This window comes from Podarcis vaucheri (genome assembly GCF_965113315.1).
Source record: "Podarcis vaucheri genome assembly, chromosome: 12".
NCBI lineage: Eukaryota > Metazoa > Chordata > Lepidosauria > Squamata > Lacertidae > Podarcis > Podarcis vaucheri.
Genome location: NC_138750.1, coordinates 23,503,071 through 23,517,851, shown reverse-complemented (window position 1 = coordinate 23,517,851; position 14,781 = coordinate 23,503,071). Strand labels below are relative to the sequence as shown.

Sequence of the window (14,781 nt, the reverse complement as noted above, 5' to 3'; positions counted from 1 at the left end):
GAATTGTCAACCCCTCTCTGCCCATCAAAGGATCAATCTGCTGACCAGGGAGAAGGCAACTTGTTCCCCACCAGGGTGTTGACCTGGGTGCAGACGTTTGTGAGCCGGAGGGGGGGGGATCATTGGAGGGGGTTTTGGCCACTGCTGCTCTGTGCTCTTTGGCTGAAACTAAGTTCCACAAAAATCCATAATATCTAAATCAGGCATGTCCAAAGGCGTAGCCAATAGCACACAGAAGTGCTGCAGACATGGGAGTTCAACAGTATGTTTGTTGCAGAAGAAACCATCTTATACCAAGTTGGCCCATTAGTCCCTCTAATTTAGTTCAGTCTACAGGGTTTCAGAGCAGGCAGTGCATGATGGAGTCAGAGATGGAACCAGTGCATAGCAAGAGCTTTACGTCTGAGCCACAGTGCTCTGCAGGAAGATCTGGAGGTCTGACCAAAAGAGGGGCAGGAGGACGAGGAACCTGTGATCCTCCACCACTTGTTAGACTCTAGTTCCCAGGCTCAGCCAACATGATCAGAGATACAGTGGTACCTCGGGTTAAGAACTTAATTCGTTCTGGAGGTCCGTTCTTAACCTGAAACTGTTATTAACCTGAAGCACCACTTTAGCTAATGGGGCCTCCTCCTGCTGCTGCAACGCCAGAGCACGATTTCTGTTCTCATCCTGAAGCAAAGTACTTAACCTGAGGTACTATTTCTGGGTTAGCGGAGTCTGTAACCTGAAGCATATGTAACCTGAAGTGTATGTAACCCGAGGTACCACTGTACTCAGAGTGGTAGTGGTCTCATGCAGCTTATAAAAATGCATGAAACCACCGGGGGGGGGGCACATATTCCTTATACCTGAGCTAAATTTTCCCCTATTGTATTATCACTATTACTGATTACATTTATCTGTCGCTTTATAAAAAATAAAATGTCTCAAACTTTCATATGATGGCCTTGCGTTGACTGTTATCAACTGCATTGTAGCCAGCCAGCCACTGTTCACCTGAAGGTTTGTAGACATATGCCTCTAAGCAATCTCAGATGATCGGATCTTCATATGGATGGGAATGGAAATACCTTCCTCACTCCTAAAGAAAGTTAATAAGAATCATACCATGGCAAGCCACAGTCCCTTTCAAAATGGCTGACTGAGGCTCTACACGTTTCAAAGGATTCATATAGGGCAGGGCAGGGCAACCTTTGACCCTCCAGATGTTGCAATGGTCAAGGTTGATGCGAGCTGTAGTGCAGAAACCTCTGGAGGGACAAAGGGTTGAGGCTGCATGGCCGACACATTCAGCTCTGCCCCTGGCTCCTCCACATGTCCTGACATCGCATGTGTGACGTCAGGACATTGCCCCCCCATCACCCTCGTAAGAGGGCACCTCTGATGTCACTGAGATCAATTAGACTTCTCAACAAGAGTATATTGCTGGCAGTGTGCATAAGGGGTACATCTTCCCACAACAGTGCTGACAGTTATTCTTGAATATTCTAGCAGACAAGGTTAGCAACCTTTCAAACTGCAGAAACTTTTTTTAAAATAGAGAACATTTTGAAAAACAATGAAAAATTGCCGCATAACCTGACTTCACAGTTGATTCAATAAAAAACAACAACCACTTTTTGCCATTTTCAGAAACTGAAGGTAAATAACAAGAGGTAGTGTTATACATGAGGTGTCAACTATATTGCTTCTTTATGTAATATGCAATGGTGTCTATTTTTAGATATTTGAACATGTGCTGAATTGCTTATCAAAGGGCTTCATAAATCTTCTATATGACCGTGGCTGAGTTTTACATAAATTTCAACCAAGCCACAGCCACACTATGAAAACAGAAGCCTTACTTCTTTCATATGATTTCAGTTCAGCTCCCAAGGGCAAGATGTTTGGAACTGTAGCAAGTGATAAAGGCTATGAACTCTGGAGAATAACAGAGAGAGAGGAACGAAAAGGGGAATCAATTTGAGGGAATCTTCCTGAAGACTAAGGTAATATCTACACCATACACTGAAAACACATTTATATTACTTTAACAGTCATGGCTCCCTCCGCCCCTGAATTATGAGAATTGTAATGGACCTCTCAGAGAGCTACAATTTCCAGCTTTCTTAATGATTTAAAAAACCCTTACTTATTTTTCTCAAACATCATACAATGGGGTCAAGACTGAACAAATAGAAATGCATGTACAGTGGTACCTCAGGTTAAGTATTTAATTCGTTCTGGAGGTCTGTTCTTAACCTGAAACTGTTCTTAACCTGAAGCACCACTTTAGCTAATGGGGCCTCCTGCTGCTGCCGTGATGCTGGAGCCCGATTTCTGTTCTTATCCTGAAGCAAAGTTCTTAACCTGAAGCACTATATCTGGGTTAGCGGAGTGTGTAACCTGAAGTGTATGTAACCTGAAGCGTATGTAACCTGAGGTACCACTGTATAGAAGAGAAACATCTACTTAACCAGAGCCCTCTCTTCTTTGTCCACTTTTGCAATTTCCACTTCCAAAGAGAGCAGCAATTTATTAATAAATCAGTGGCTTATTTCTTCAGCACTGGGGTGGGTGGGGGGACACAATGACAATAGCACACAAAAGTTGCAACATGTGTGCAGCTTTCTCCAAGGTGTGTGTGTCCTCTTTTGTATTCTAGACTCGTGTGGGACTTGTATTTATTTCAAGGTTTCCAGAAGCTCCCTAGATAGCCTTTTAAAGGAATTCAATAGAATAAAAATATCAGCACATACTCTAGCCCAGAGAAACCCATTTGTCTTTAAACAAGGATGGCACAATTACAGCAATTAAACACAAGCTTAATTATAGAGCTAAACTGGTTATAAATAACCAAACTTGAAGAAGAAAAGTTCTCGTGTTTCCTAATGTAGCTTCATCTCTGTAAAAAGGAGGAAAAGACCCCATAGAATCTCACAGAAAAGAAAGAGAAATGTATGTCAACAAGCGAAAAGAAAAACAAGAAAGGTGTTCACACTTGAGCATTCACATTCCTTAGATTCAAAGGAGTATCTTCTACAAAAGGCTTGTTATAGATTCATCAGCTGTTCTGTATTACAAGAGGTGACTGAAGTGTGACTTCAAAGTGAATACTCAAATATAGAACAACCAATAGAACTAATGAGATTTGAGAACTATATAATACAGTGCTACATGAGCAGTGGTGTAGTGTTATGTACACAAGCTTGGGGCTCATGAACTGCTTTCCTTTTCCAGTGCAACTGCATGGAAGAGACTGGAAGCTTTCATTTCAAATTTTAACTAACCACGGTTTATCATCATGTCTAAACCCAGATGAACTGCGGTTAGATTTAAATATGATTTGGGGACAAAAGTGTGGTTTACTTTGATAACCTAAATCATGTTGATGTTTAACCCTAGTTTGTGGCCCATATGTAATAATAAATCATATTTAATTGAAAACGGAATCAAAAACATGATCTCTTCCTGCATTGGAAGAAGAGAGGAAAGAAAGAGGGCACCAGTGCCAAGCTCATGTACATATGAACTAGATGTTTTGGTATGATTTTTCAACTAGCTGTGACAGGATCTGTCAGAATTATCAGCTAGCTCACATTTAACAATTTTGCTCACCAAAGTGTAGCAGGGTAAGTTTGTCAAATGCAAGACAAATTATGTCAATAATATTCTCATAGTCCTCTAATTTAAAAAAGATAAATTGAGTCTGGCAGAAATTTATTCTGGACACATCCATGATAGTTTCTACTAATAACTGAATCGTTATCAAGATTATTTCAAACTGCTTCCATTATCATCAGTTCTAGCATCTTTCCTGGAATCAAAGCTAGATTGCCCATAATTTTGTTTCCTCTTTTCTCCCTCTTCTGAAGAAAGCCTGGAAAATTTGCACAGTTTCAGTCTTGCCATCATTTTCAGTCTTGTGGTGGCACCTCACCCCTTTCCCAGTATTTTTGCAAATATTATGGTTCTGAAAGTACTTTAGTTCCCTACAGTCCAATTCACCTGGCCCCAAAGTTTCAGACTCATTCAGGTAGCTAGGTATTCCTTACCACCTCGCTATCAACCTAGAACTGCAATCCAGACTCCTCCCCAGTCATACTACATTTGAAAAGCTGCACTCAAATCATGTTTTGGGAGAAGACTGAGGCATAATAGGAGCTGACCTGTGGTACCTCTTCCTTGTCAACAGTTAACATTCCACCATCCATACTCACGTTAAGCCTACTGTTTCCTTCCTCTTGCTTTAAACATAGAAGAAAAGCCCTTCTTGTAACTTGCAAAATCCCTTACCAACCTCAGCTTGTTCTAAGTTTTAGCTTTCCTGGTGCTGCTTCTACAAGTATTGGCTCCTCATCTGAACTTGTCCTTGGTGTCCTCTCCTTTCTTCCATGTATTATATATGTCCTTTTTTGTTTTCTGCTCATCACTCTGCTTTTTTGTGTAACATCACTGTCATTTTAGATGTCTCCCTCTTTTTTTCTTTTTCTTTTTCTTTCTCATTGGGATTATTTGTGATTCTGCCTCCAGGAAATCAGCCTTTTTGGGCTTCTATTCCCATTAGGGTATCTAGCCATCAAATCCTACTTAGCTTTTCTCTGAGCTCCAGCTGTCCTGAAATTCAAGGCACATATTTGACTGTGCTGACCTTTCGTTTTCAATAAGATCCAGAACTCCAGCCCATTATTCCAGTCCAAAAAGTCCAACATTTTATGGACACAGTCCCCACAAAGTCCCCACTGCTTTGAACTCATCGGCTAAAACTTCCCTATTGATTAGAATCAAGCCAAGGATAGCCAATCCCCTCACACCTGAAAGAGAATGTTGGCAGCAAGGAAAACCCATACAGAGCGGAGTTTGTCTGCTTACAGATATCAGAGTAGTGATAGGAAAACATTATTTATTGCAATAATTAGCTTGCCCTTTCCTAAGGAGCTCAAGGCTACAAATATGACGCCTCCCACCCTCCTTTTACCACCTCATCAACCCTGAGAGAGAATAGCTGAGAGATTGTGACTTGCCCAAGGTCACCCAGTGAACATCATGGTTGAGCAGGGATTTGAACTACAGTCTTTCCGGTTCTCTTCAACACCCCATCAACAACACTACACTGGCTTATTTCTAATACAAAGAGATGCGACTCTAATGTAGAAAAACATTTTCCAGGGCATCTTTTTTAAAACCAGCATTTTAACAGTTATATAACTAGCCTAGTTTGACATGATATATTGCCATAGTTAGCTAGCTCCTCAACCGACACAGATGCCAGAAACCTAAATGCCAGTAAATACAGGGGAACACTATTTCTAGAGCAAACAATAAGTACAAAACACCCCACCCTCTGATCCATTAAAAAAGCCTTTTATAAAAATAAGATGCATGCTTTCAATAGGACTTGTGGGCAGCTACATCTGGTAAAAATAAACATGGCAGGATTCAGTGAAAATTACTCCCTGGCTAAAATAGGGTTCTGAAAGATGTGGCACCTGTTTACAGAGAGTTGTCAAAAATTGTCCTATACAGGTAACCCCCTAGGTTCCACGAATCTTTTAAAAATGTGAACATCAGTTTAAAACGCACATCAGTTATTTCTCTAAGCATATATTTTTGTATTTCTTGCTTTCAGCAGGAGACTAATAAATATTAGATTTCTTACCGCAAAGATTCTTCTCCCTGTCTTTTACTTCAGGGACCATCTCCAGAGAGACAATGAAACTAAATCTATGAGAAAACCACAAGCATAAAATGTAAGCAGTTTTACTAGAAGAATGCCTAAAGACAGACACAAATCTTGCAGGACAGATATAACAAGTACACAAACATATTCACAGACCATTTTATACATAAGGCAGCCAGAGAAACAGGGAGCATTTTGTACATTAGAAGGTCACGGTTCTCTAATGTGGCACTACCACCAACCTGTTGCTTTTTATTTTTTTGACATTATAGATTCACCTTCTCACATAAAATGTTCATTTCTTTCTTCACTTGAGGCTGACTGAAAGGAACTGTCTCATGCGGACTTCAAAGGCAATTTATTTTGTTATTTCTATTTATTACTTGTTTTGCGGAAGCTTATAGATCTGTACAAAGTAAAACTTGCTATACTTTATATATTTTATATTATATTTTATCTCGTGTCATTTTTGTAGGTCTGTCACAGCAGTATGATAAACTATATAACAGACTAAAAAGTTATAGGCCCATTCATCCTCAAGTAATTCAAAGGAAACAACACGGATTACTTTCCTTTTCTTTTTCTTGACTAAAGTATCTCACACAGAAAAGAAATCAAAACCAGAGAAAATCTTAAGTAACAAGATACTCAGGACCCTACATTTGGGTTGGCTCCAGATGATCAGAGTAGATCAACTGAAACCAGTGGAGCTTAAGTCATGACTATTGCTTTGATTGGCTCTACTCTAAATGTGACTAACTCTGAATTCAACATTTTATTAACATGTTATGCCCCTTAGGTTTTGTTTCAATGCTGCAAAGTGAATTCGTATCAATTAACTCAGGGTACATTAAATAAACTGTTGGATTTACTTATTTTTCTTTCTTTCTTTTAAAGGACACTGTGTCCTTTGAATGCACGGAAGAAGTTATAGATGAGTTTGGTGACAGCAAATGACAGGCACTGCACTTGGATCTCAGGAAGCCCTGATAATAATGGGATGTGACAGGCACCCTTCAAAAAAGTAACAGTTCTGTTCTTGGTAACAGGTCAGATGAAGAATGATGGAACAGAGAAGTGGAGTTGTCACCACACCCGAAGCACTGTCAGGGCAGAAGGTTGGGTAGAACACATTTTTCGCTCCATTGTATTATTATTACTACAACAACTACTTTGAACTTTGCTACCCGCCCTTTGCCATCAGGTCCCAGAGTGGGTTACAACAACTCAAAAATTAAGAATTAAACAACAGTTAAAACAGGAAGAGGGTGGGCCCTGAAAACACGCATCTGAGATGTCAAAGGCCAGGGTAAATAGGCGTGTTTTCAGCATTCACTGAAACTTGTATAGTGAAGAAGTCAGACACAGCTGGTCTTGACACCAAGTGGAAGGACCCGTCTTCCTGCACCCCCACCAGCAGCAAGAGATGAGCAGTAGCTGGGACAACTGAAAAGGAGGTAAAACTTCTGCCACCATCTCCCTGCTTTGCTCCCACCGAAGAGAGAGGAGAGATGCTTGGAGGAGGACTTCTGGACCCCACCACAACTGATCTGCAGGAGCTGGCCTGATGACAGACTGTCAGGTGGGCTGGAGAGATTACTGGGGGGGTGGTTTTGGTTTTGGTTTTGAAGTGTATGGCTTTCGGTCTAGGGAGGCGACTGAGGTTTCATTTATCTGCTAACTAGTGGGTCGGAGTATTGCTTCATTTATTGTTTGACTACATTGCTAATGTTGTTTGTTACGGTTTATGGGGCTGGTGTGTTGTTTTTGTTTTCTTGCATGTGATATGAAATGTTAATGCAATATATGATCCCTTCCCCTGTGTTATTCCTTATCTGCCTTTATTTGTCTTTAAGTTTCTTGGAAACCATTGGGTGACATCCAACTAATTAGGTAAATAAATGAATAAATGTAAAGTCTTTATCATGGTTTTGGATTCAAGTCATGTATACTGCTAGCTATTGATTGATTGATTGTGCTCCAAAAAAGTGACCAGATACAAAACAGGACAGGACTGCTACTCCTCTGGTAGATGTGTATAGCAGAGAATCCCCACTAGTCATACAAGCCATAGTTGAGGACTCATGAGGAATAGTAAGGGTAGGTGGTACCAGTATTGCTTCCCCAGAGCACCCAGCATCCTCTCCCTGAGGCCGCTGCCACACTCTGCCTATTATCAGGGCCAGCACTGTCTGTTTGTTAGCTCAATAGGATGGCCAGACAAAAAAAGGAGTAAAGCCTCTAATCAGGTAGAAGAAGAAATTTAGCAGGTGAAGTTTACATTACAATTCCCTCCTTTACACAACATTCATAGAGCAGGAGTCTTGTCCTCTTTTTGATCTGGCCCCTGTATATCAAGTCATTCCAGCCAAGTCCTCCTCTTGTTCTTCCCCGAGTGGCCCCTGTCATCCTAGCACATGGTTCACCATGAGGTTATTCAGGATGCTCTAGTCCTTGCCAGCATTTCAGAGAATAAATTTGTTATAAACACTCCCTAGCATGGACCAACTTCCCCATTCGCTTTAATGAAACTTCTCCTGCACAAGCTTTTCCTCCCATTCAATCAAAATAAATAAATAGGGAAGGCCAGCATTTCAGGAAAGAACATTGGTGTGTAAAGGGTGTTCCGGGCTAAGATGCTGAAAATCTAGTCAGTGTTGATTTCAAGGATAAGCAAGTCTAAAACAATCCCATCTTAAGATGAAAGAGCTACCAGTTAATAGTCATTAGCTAATATGCAATGAAGACACAGCTAAGACTGAGTTTTCTGTCTCATTTTGCCAATGTTAGTATTAGAGTAGGCACTGGAGTTTCCTCTTAGCTCAGTGTTTGGTACAACATTAATCTCACTGTAGTGACTATGAAACAAAACAAAACCAGTAGCACACACACACACACACACACACACACACACACACACACACACACACTTTCACTCTTGATGGGAGCTAGCTCCAGAGCTCTTCTTCAGATCCCTGGGGAAGATCAAGACATAAGACTCACCAGAGTTGAACTAATCAAAACCACTGATGGCACAAATTACCCAAGGCAGTCAGCACAGAGGTCACCACAAATAAAATGATCAAAGGTTCAGGACGATCATGCAGCTAAATAAAAATGTCACAGTGATCTGCACTGAGTAAATATGAAAAGAATGGAAGTGAATAAAAAGCTAGAAGGATTTCAGAGGCAACCTTCTGGCAATGATAGTTTGAAAAGAAGAATTGGATTTGGAAGACATTTTTCTAGTATAAGCTTTCTGCATGATCTGCTTACTTCCAGAGGAGTCTCCTCTCTGTGTCTTACACACACACACAAACACACACTTTTACACTACAGATACTTCAGCTTGCTAAAATAAATCCTCATTTCTACAAATGTTCCATATAAGTAATCACTCAATTGCTGGCAGAAGCAGAAATCAAATGGCTTTTTCAACTAGATTTTGCTAATTCATTAATAATCAGATTTCACAGTGCCGTTTACTGGCTTTGACCTCACAATGAATTATGCACAAAGAGGTCCCACTTGGCTATGGATGTCAATATTTTCAACTGCAAACCACTGCATGACCAGTAATGGAAAGTTCTGGTTGTACTCAGGGCAGGGCAGACGTCCAGGGCCCCACACAGCAAAATGAGCAAGACCCCCCCCAATATTACCTAACAGCACTAATCTGATATTTTTAAAGCACCAGTCCAAGATTCAACACACACCCAATCATTTTAAGATGACTCTTTCGTAACGTGATGCTGCTATATTTGGTGTTTTTAAACTGATGTTTAAGGTGTTATCTCTTCTGCTGTTTTCAATTCCATTACTTTGAAATTCTTCATTTAAAGATTTAAGATAAATAAGCAAATTTTTTAAATTAACTAATGTGCAGGGCAATCCTATACATGTGTTATGTATTCAGTGGTCTGTGTGTGCCTGAATCTGGACTAAGGATTCTGAGCTCCTGTGTTCTGATTCGATACATGACATCCAATCACAGAACATTTCAGGATTGGGGCCTCTGCCATTGGCCCTTAAACTCTTGAGTCGTGATTCGCAGCTTGGAAGTATAGACAGCCAATCACGTTGGGAGTGGGAGTGGCCCAGGCCTTCAGAAATGTATATAAACAGTTGCTTTGCCCTGATGTCCAGTTCTGTTAGTTCAATAAAGGTTCTTGTTGTTATCACTGTGTCTTGCCTCGTGGGAACCCACCTACACTTCAACATGTCTACTCAGAATTATTGAGTTCCATGGGACACACTCCCAGCTACATGAGTATAGTGTTGCATGCTAAATAATAAAATTAGACTCTAATCCTGTACCGTTTCCTGGGCTTAAACCCCATTAAACCCAGTGGGACTTCCTCCTGAGTAGTAGACATGTGTAGGATTGCATTGCCATATTGTTCAAGCTACTTTTGTAAAACTTGGGTTACTCTAGATTTACACCACTGGAGCAAGAAACAATATCCGATCCCCATGCATTGCTTTTCAATACTATTTTTATTCCATGACCTATTTAAGCAGTTGCCTTTGTCAGAGGAAAGAAAAGCTGTTGCTGTTAACACTGAACTATGCATTTCACTGTCACCTCCTGCATTCTTGACAGATGATTCCATAAATGAGAAAGAAAGAAATAAAAAAAACCTGAGGACAAACAAATAGAGGATTTGTTGCATCTCATAGCATTGCCTGTTCAGCCTGAGAAATAGTCAATGCCACCACTCTGCCTTTCTTACTTACTTAAAACATTGTCATTCCGTCTCTTCACCAGACTTTCAGGGAGGAATATGTATTAAAAGTCACAGCAATATATAAAATGAAAATGTTTAGTTAATAAAAAATACACCAGTATGCAGAATGTCCAGCTGTCCCAGTGCCATCCTAGCCATTGCATTTTCCCAAAGCCCCATGGTCTGGAACACAACAAAACCAAAACAGAAGGGAAATGTAGGGAGCCATGATGGTAAAGTGCTTTAAATGGTGCAGGTGTAGCTGGCTTCAATGAAGAAAAGGCCAGCAGCCCTTCCCTCTGGCAAGCTAACAACATGATCCAGAGAGCAGTGGTGGTATCAGGGCAGGACTCAGATGCAGAAGTCCCAACGCCTCACTCCGCAGCATAAGCAGCAGGGCTGGCTTGTGCCATTTTGAAATGAATGAATTGCATGGCCATCTAAAGGTGTTTGTGTGTCCTCAAAAGACTATTATGCCCAGAGTCTAAAACTACCCACACCACTACCAGGCAATGAGGTATATGTGTCCTGATGTCAGGAGATCATGATTGCTAGCACCTTACAATCCTATGCACCCTGTCCTGGAACATGACTCATTGACTCATATAGTAGGGCTTACTTCTGAACAAAAATATATAGGATTTCCATGTAGAACCGGCCCTATCACTAGGCAAAGTAAGGCCGCTGATTTGCACTTTCATGAATGGGCACCAAATGGTTAGATTTTTGTCTGTCATCACCATCATTATTAATACCCTAGTACTATAATGAATAGGGACGCTGGTGGCGCTGTGGTCTAAACCACTGAACCTAGGGCTTGCCAATCAGAAGGTTGGCAGTTCGAATCCCCATGATGGGGTGAGCTCCCATTGATCGGTCCCTGCTCCTGCCAACTTAGCAGTTTGAAAGTATGTCAAAGTGCAAGTAGATAAATAGGTACCTCTCCAGCGGGAAGGTAAACGGTGTTTCCGTGCGCTGCTCTGGTTTCACCAGAAGCGGCTTAGTCATGCTGGCCACATGACCCGGAAAAACTGTCTGCGGACAAACGCCGGCTCCCTCGGCCAGTAAAGCAAGATGAGCGCCGCAACCCCAGAGTTGTCCATGACTGGACCTAACGGTCAGGGGCACCTTTACCTTACTATAATGAAAAAATTAACTTAAATGGCCTTGGATACTATGCACCACAGCTTGGATGGGGAAGCACCATTTCCTGCTCCCCCTCCAGCAGCAACAAATCTTTGGTTACTTCTGGTCATTGCTCTGTCAGATTTAGTCCCATCTCCCACCCATCAAAATGCAATATTAATAGTCCCTCAGGGCTGTTATGGGGGTGAACGTTCTGATTATGACTACATAGCAGGTTGCACGTTAAAGTATGATACAGTTATTAAAATCAAACATGTGGCTGTAACACAAGGTGAAGAAAACCAATTTATCTTTTGAAATTCCTAAAATGAAATAGTCTGGCTACTGATAATCTCAGAACATCTAAAGCATAGAAACATCTGAAGCAAACTGAAGCCTCAATGTGTTCTGTATTGATTTTGCATGTCAATGCTCAAACAAATGCTTGTTTTTGTCCGAGAGTAGGGTTTGTTAAATGGGCACACGCTGCGTCTTAGACACTGAATTATAGGCAGGTTCCTTGTTTGCCCAGCTCCTATGATTTTACGTAGGTTTTCAAAAACAAACAATATTTGGTGTTGATTTAGAATGAACAATAGTGTAAATCAAACATATTGACAGAACGGGAGCCAGAAACCTACATTTTTAAATGACAAAGGATCATGCTAACTTTGCAAACTTTGCCCGGTGTAAATGGAATGCTGACTTCCTGCAAATATGGTTTGCAATTTGCACATAGAGAGGCAAACCCCAGAAAGCAGGATCCTTCCCCATTACTCCTCCCCATGCCCACATATGTCCCCCAATGCAATCTCAGCCCTAACTGTGGATTAGTGCTTCATCTACACAGAAGCTAACCAGAGTTCTCATCCTAGGGTGCAGTACTAACCTTGGTCGCTGCCCATTGAGGCTTAATGGAGTAGTGAGGAGACCGCTGTATTCACAGTCCTGCCAGCCAGGGCAGAAGGTGGAACAGCAGGCAGATCACTATGTCACCTGGGATCCAGTCCAGATCATGTTTGGCAGGTGGAAGGGGCAGGTGATGCTGTCATTACTCCACAGGTGTAGGACCGCGGAGGTCAGCAGGATTGGACGGACGACACCTCTGCCCAATCCACACATATACCAGAATATAGGGGGTTTGGATTTCTCAGCTGAACAAGGATTCAGCTGGGATATCCTCACATGGCTTCAGTAAATATTATTCTTCTTGTGGAGAAAAGGTAGAAAATATATGCCTAAATTGACTGCTACAGATGCATGTAAGGCACATTATCTGCAATGATCTCCACATGTACGCACACAGAGGTACATTTGTGCAAATTCTGATCAACAAATTCTGACCTTGTCCTACGCAACAATTTGCTGTTCTATATTAAACAGTTTTGCTAGATGCCCATTTTGTTATTTCTCCTTCCTTTGGCAGCTCTGATTGCTTCAGAGTTTAGGCAAAGAATTTCAAATGAAGTTGTTACACGATACATCAAATACATTCTCCACATTTCCCGCAATTGACAGGTACTGCAGCAAATTTCCCATTGTGAAAGCCTCATAAACCAAACAGATTATTCCATTTCTTCAAGTCATTTTGAAAGAACCAAATGACTGGAGCTATTTAGATGCTATTTTGTATTGTGAGTCTCCTCCCCCGCCCCCCGCCTCGCATCCGCTTTTGTTGTTGTTTCATATAGCGGTAAAGAAACATACTGTGGGGAGGGAGAGAGAGAGAAAGGTGGCCTTTTATGTGCAGATGCCGGATTACAAATTCATTTTGGCACTCCTCTCAGCTATAATCAGTGCGAGAACATTGTCATTCGAAGTGCAACATTCAACTGGATGAACATATATGCCTACCTGCTGCCATTTTCATCTACAGTACAAGGTGGCATGAGAGGCATAAGAATGGTCTACAGTGGTATCTCAGGTTAAGAACTTAATTCGTTCTGGAGGTCCGTACTTAACCTGAAACTGTTCTTAAGCTGAAGCACCACTTTAGCTAATGGGGCCTCCTGCTGCCGCTGCGCCGCCGGAGCATGATTTCTGTTCTCATCCTGAAGCAAAGTTCTTAACCTGAGGTACTATTTGTGGAGTCTGTAACCTGAAGAGTCTGTAACCCGAGGTACCACTGTATTGTGTTTCCACAAGCAGAACAGGAAGGCACCAATCCTCTCCATTGTTTGTCCCAGTATTTAATATTACAAAGTACACAGAATGCCAGCATAGCATTGTCTAGTGCTCTACAGATAGCATGTCACTATAGCTCCCATTATCCCTACTGGGTGGGGCTGATGGGAGTTGGAGTTCAATAACATCTGGAGGCACTGCCTTGTTTACCCCTGCCGTGTGAGTGTATCAGATGACCTTTGGCCACTATATAGGTCACTATATCCTAGCCTAACTCACCTCACAGGGATGCAGGTGGCGCTGTGGGTTAAACCACAGAGCCTAGGACTTGCCGATCAGAAGGTCGGCGGTTCGAATCCCCGTGATGGGGTGAGCTCCCGTTGCTCAGTCCCTGCTCCTGCCAACCTAGCAGTTCGAAAGCACGTCAAAGTGCAAGTAGATAAATAGGTACTGCTCTGGCAGGAAGGTAAACGGCATTTCTGTGCGCTGCTCTGGTTCACCAGAAGCGGCTTAGTCATGCTGGCCTCATGACCTGGAAGCTGTCTGAGACAAACACTGGCTCCCTCGGCCAATAAAGCGAGATAAGCGCCGCAACCCCAGAGTCAGTCACGACTGGACCTAATGGTCAGGGGTCCCTTTACCTTTACTTTATCTCACCTCACAAGTTAGTTGTGAGGATACAGTTGGGTGGAAGGCGAACCACAGACACCTCCTTATAACAAGCACCTTGTTATAAGTAAGTATATTTGCTCTCATCCAGTCTAATGTACTTCACAGTGCTAACGTGCTTCAGCTCGGTTTTCAGCATTCTTAAGGTTGTGGGGAGAGCCAATTCATATTCCAAATTCTTTTCTGGCTCAAACCAATTTTCATACACTAGCAGAGCCATCAACAATCCTTTGCATTGCAGAAAAGTATATAAACAGCTGAACTTAAAACCACCGAAAGATGAGTTCCAATGTTTACAAAACGATTCTGTTTTTGTTAACGGGGGACTCTGGAGACTCGCTGACATACCATTCCCATAATGTCCAAGGAGCAGTGTTATTTGAGACGAGACTGAGTTGACGTGACCATGTAGAAAAGTATTAAATTGTGACCTTTCTATTGTCAGATTTAAGAACACTGATCAGGTTAATCCAT

General features: G+C 41.8%; 1 protein-coding gene and 2 long non-coding RNA genes across 5 annotated transcripts in view; 2 read left to right on the top strand and 1 right to left on the bottom strand.

Annotated features, from left to right (window-relative positions):
* ZNF385D (zinc finger protein 385D) overlaps positions 1-14,781 on the bottom strand; it is a 567,358-nt gene that overhangs the window by 408,583 nt on the left and 143,994 nt on the right. For both annotated transcript variants that reach the window (XM_082193430.1, XM_082193439.1), the window contains exon 4: positions 5,642-5,706. The gene's annotated coding sequence lies outside the window, so the exon portion shown is untranslated. The remainder of the gene's footprint in view (positions 1-5,641; positions 5,707-14,781) is intronic.
* LOC309515576 lies at positions 1,360-13,051 on the top strand. Of its 2 annotated transcripts, XR_014212516.1 has the most exons (4): positions 1,360-1,502; positions 6,712-7,244; positions 7,519-7,555; positions 12,941-13,051. It is a non-coding gene; the product is annotated as an uncharacterized lncRNA (long non-coding RNA). The 2 variants fall into 2 exon arrangements; XR_014212517.1 differs by lacking the exon at positions 7,519-7,555 and having other exon boundaries at positions 1,361-1,502; positions 12,941-13,050.
* LOC309515607 lies at positions 1,511-6,705 on the top strand. Its single transcript, XR_014212565.1, has 3 exons — positions 1,511-1,644; positions 5,675-5,732; positions 6,560-6,705. It is a non-coding gene; the product is annotated as an uncharacterized lncRNA (long non-coding RNA).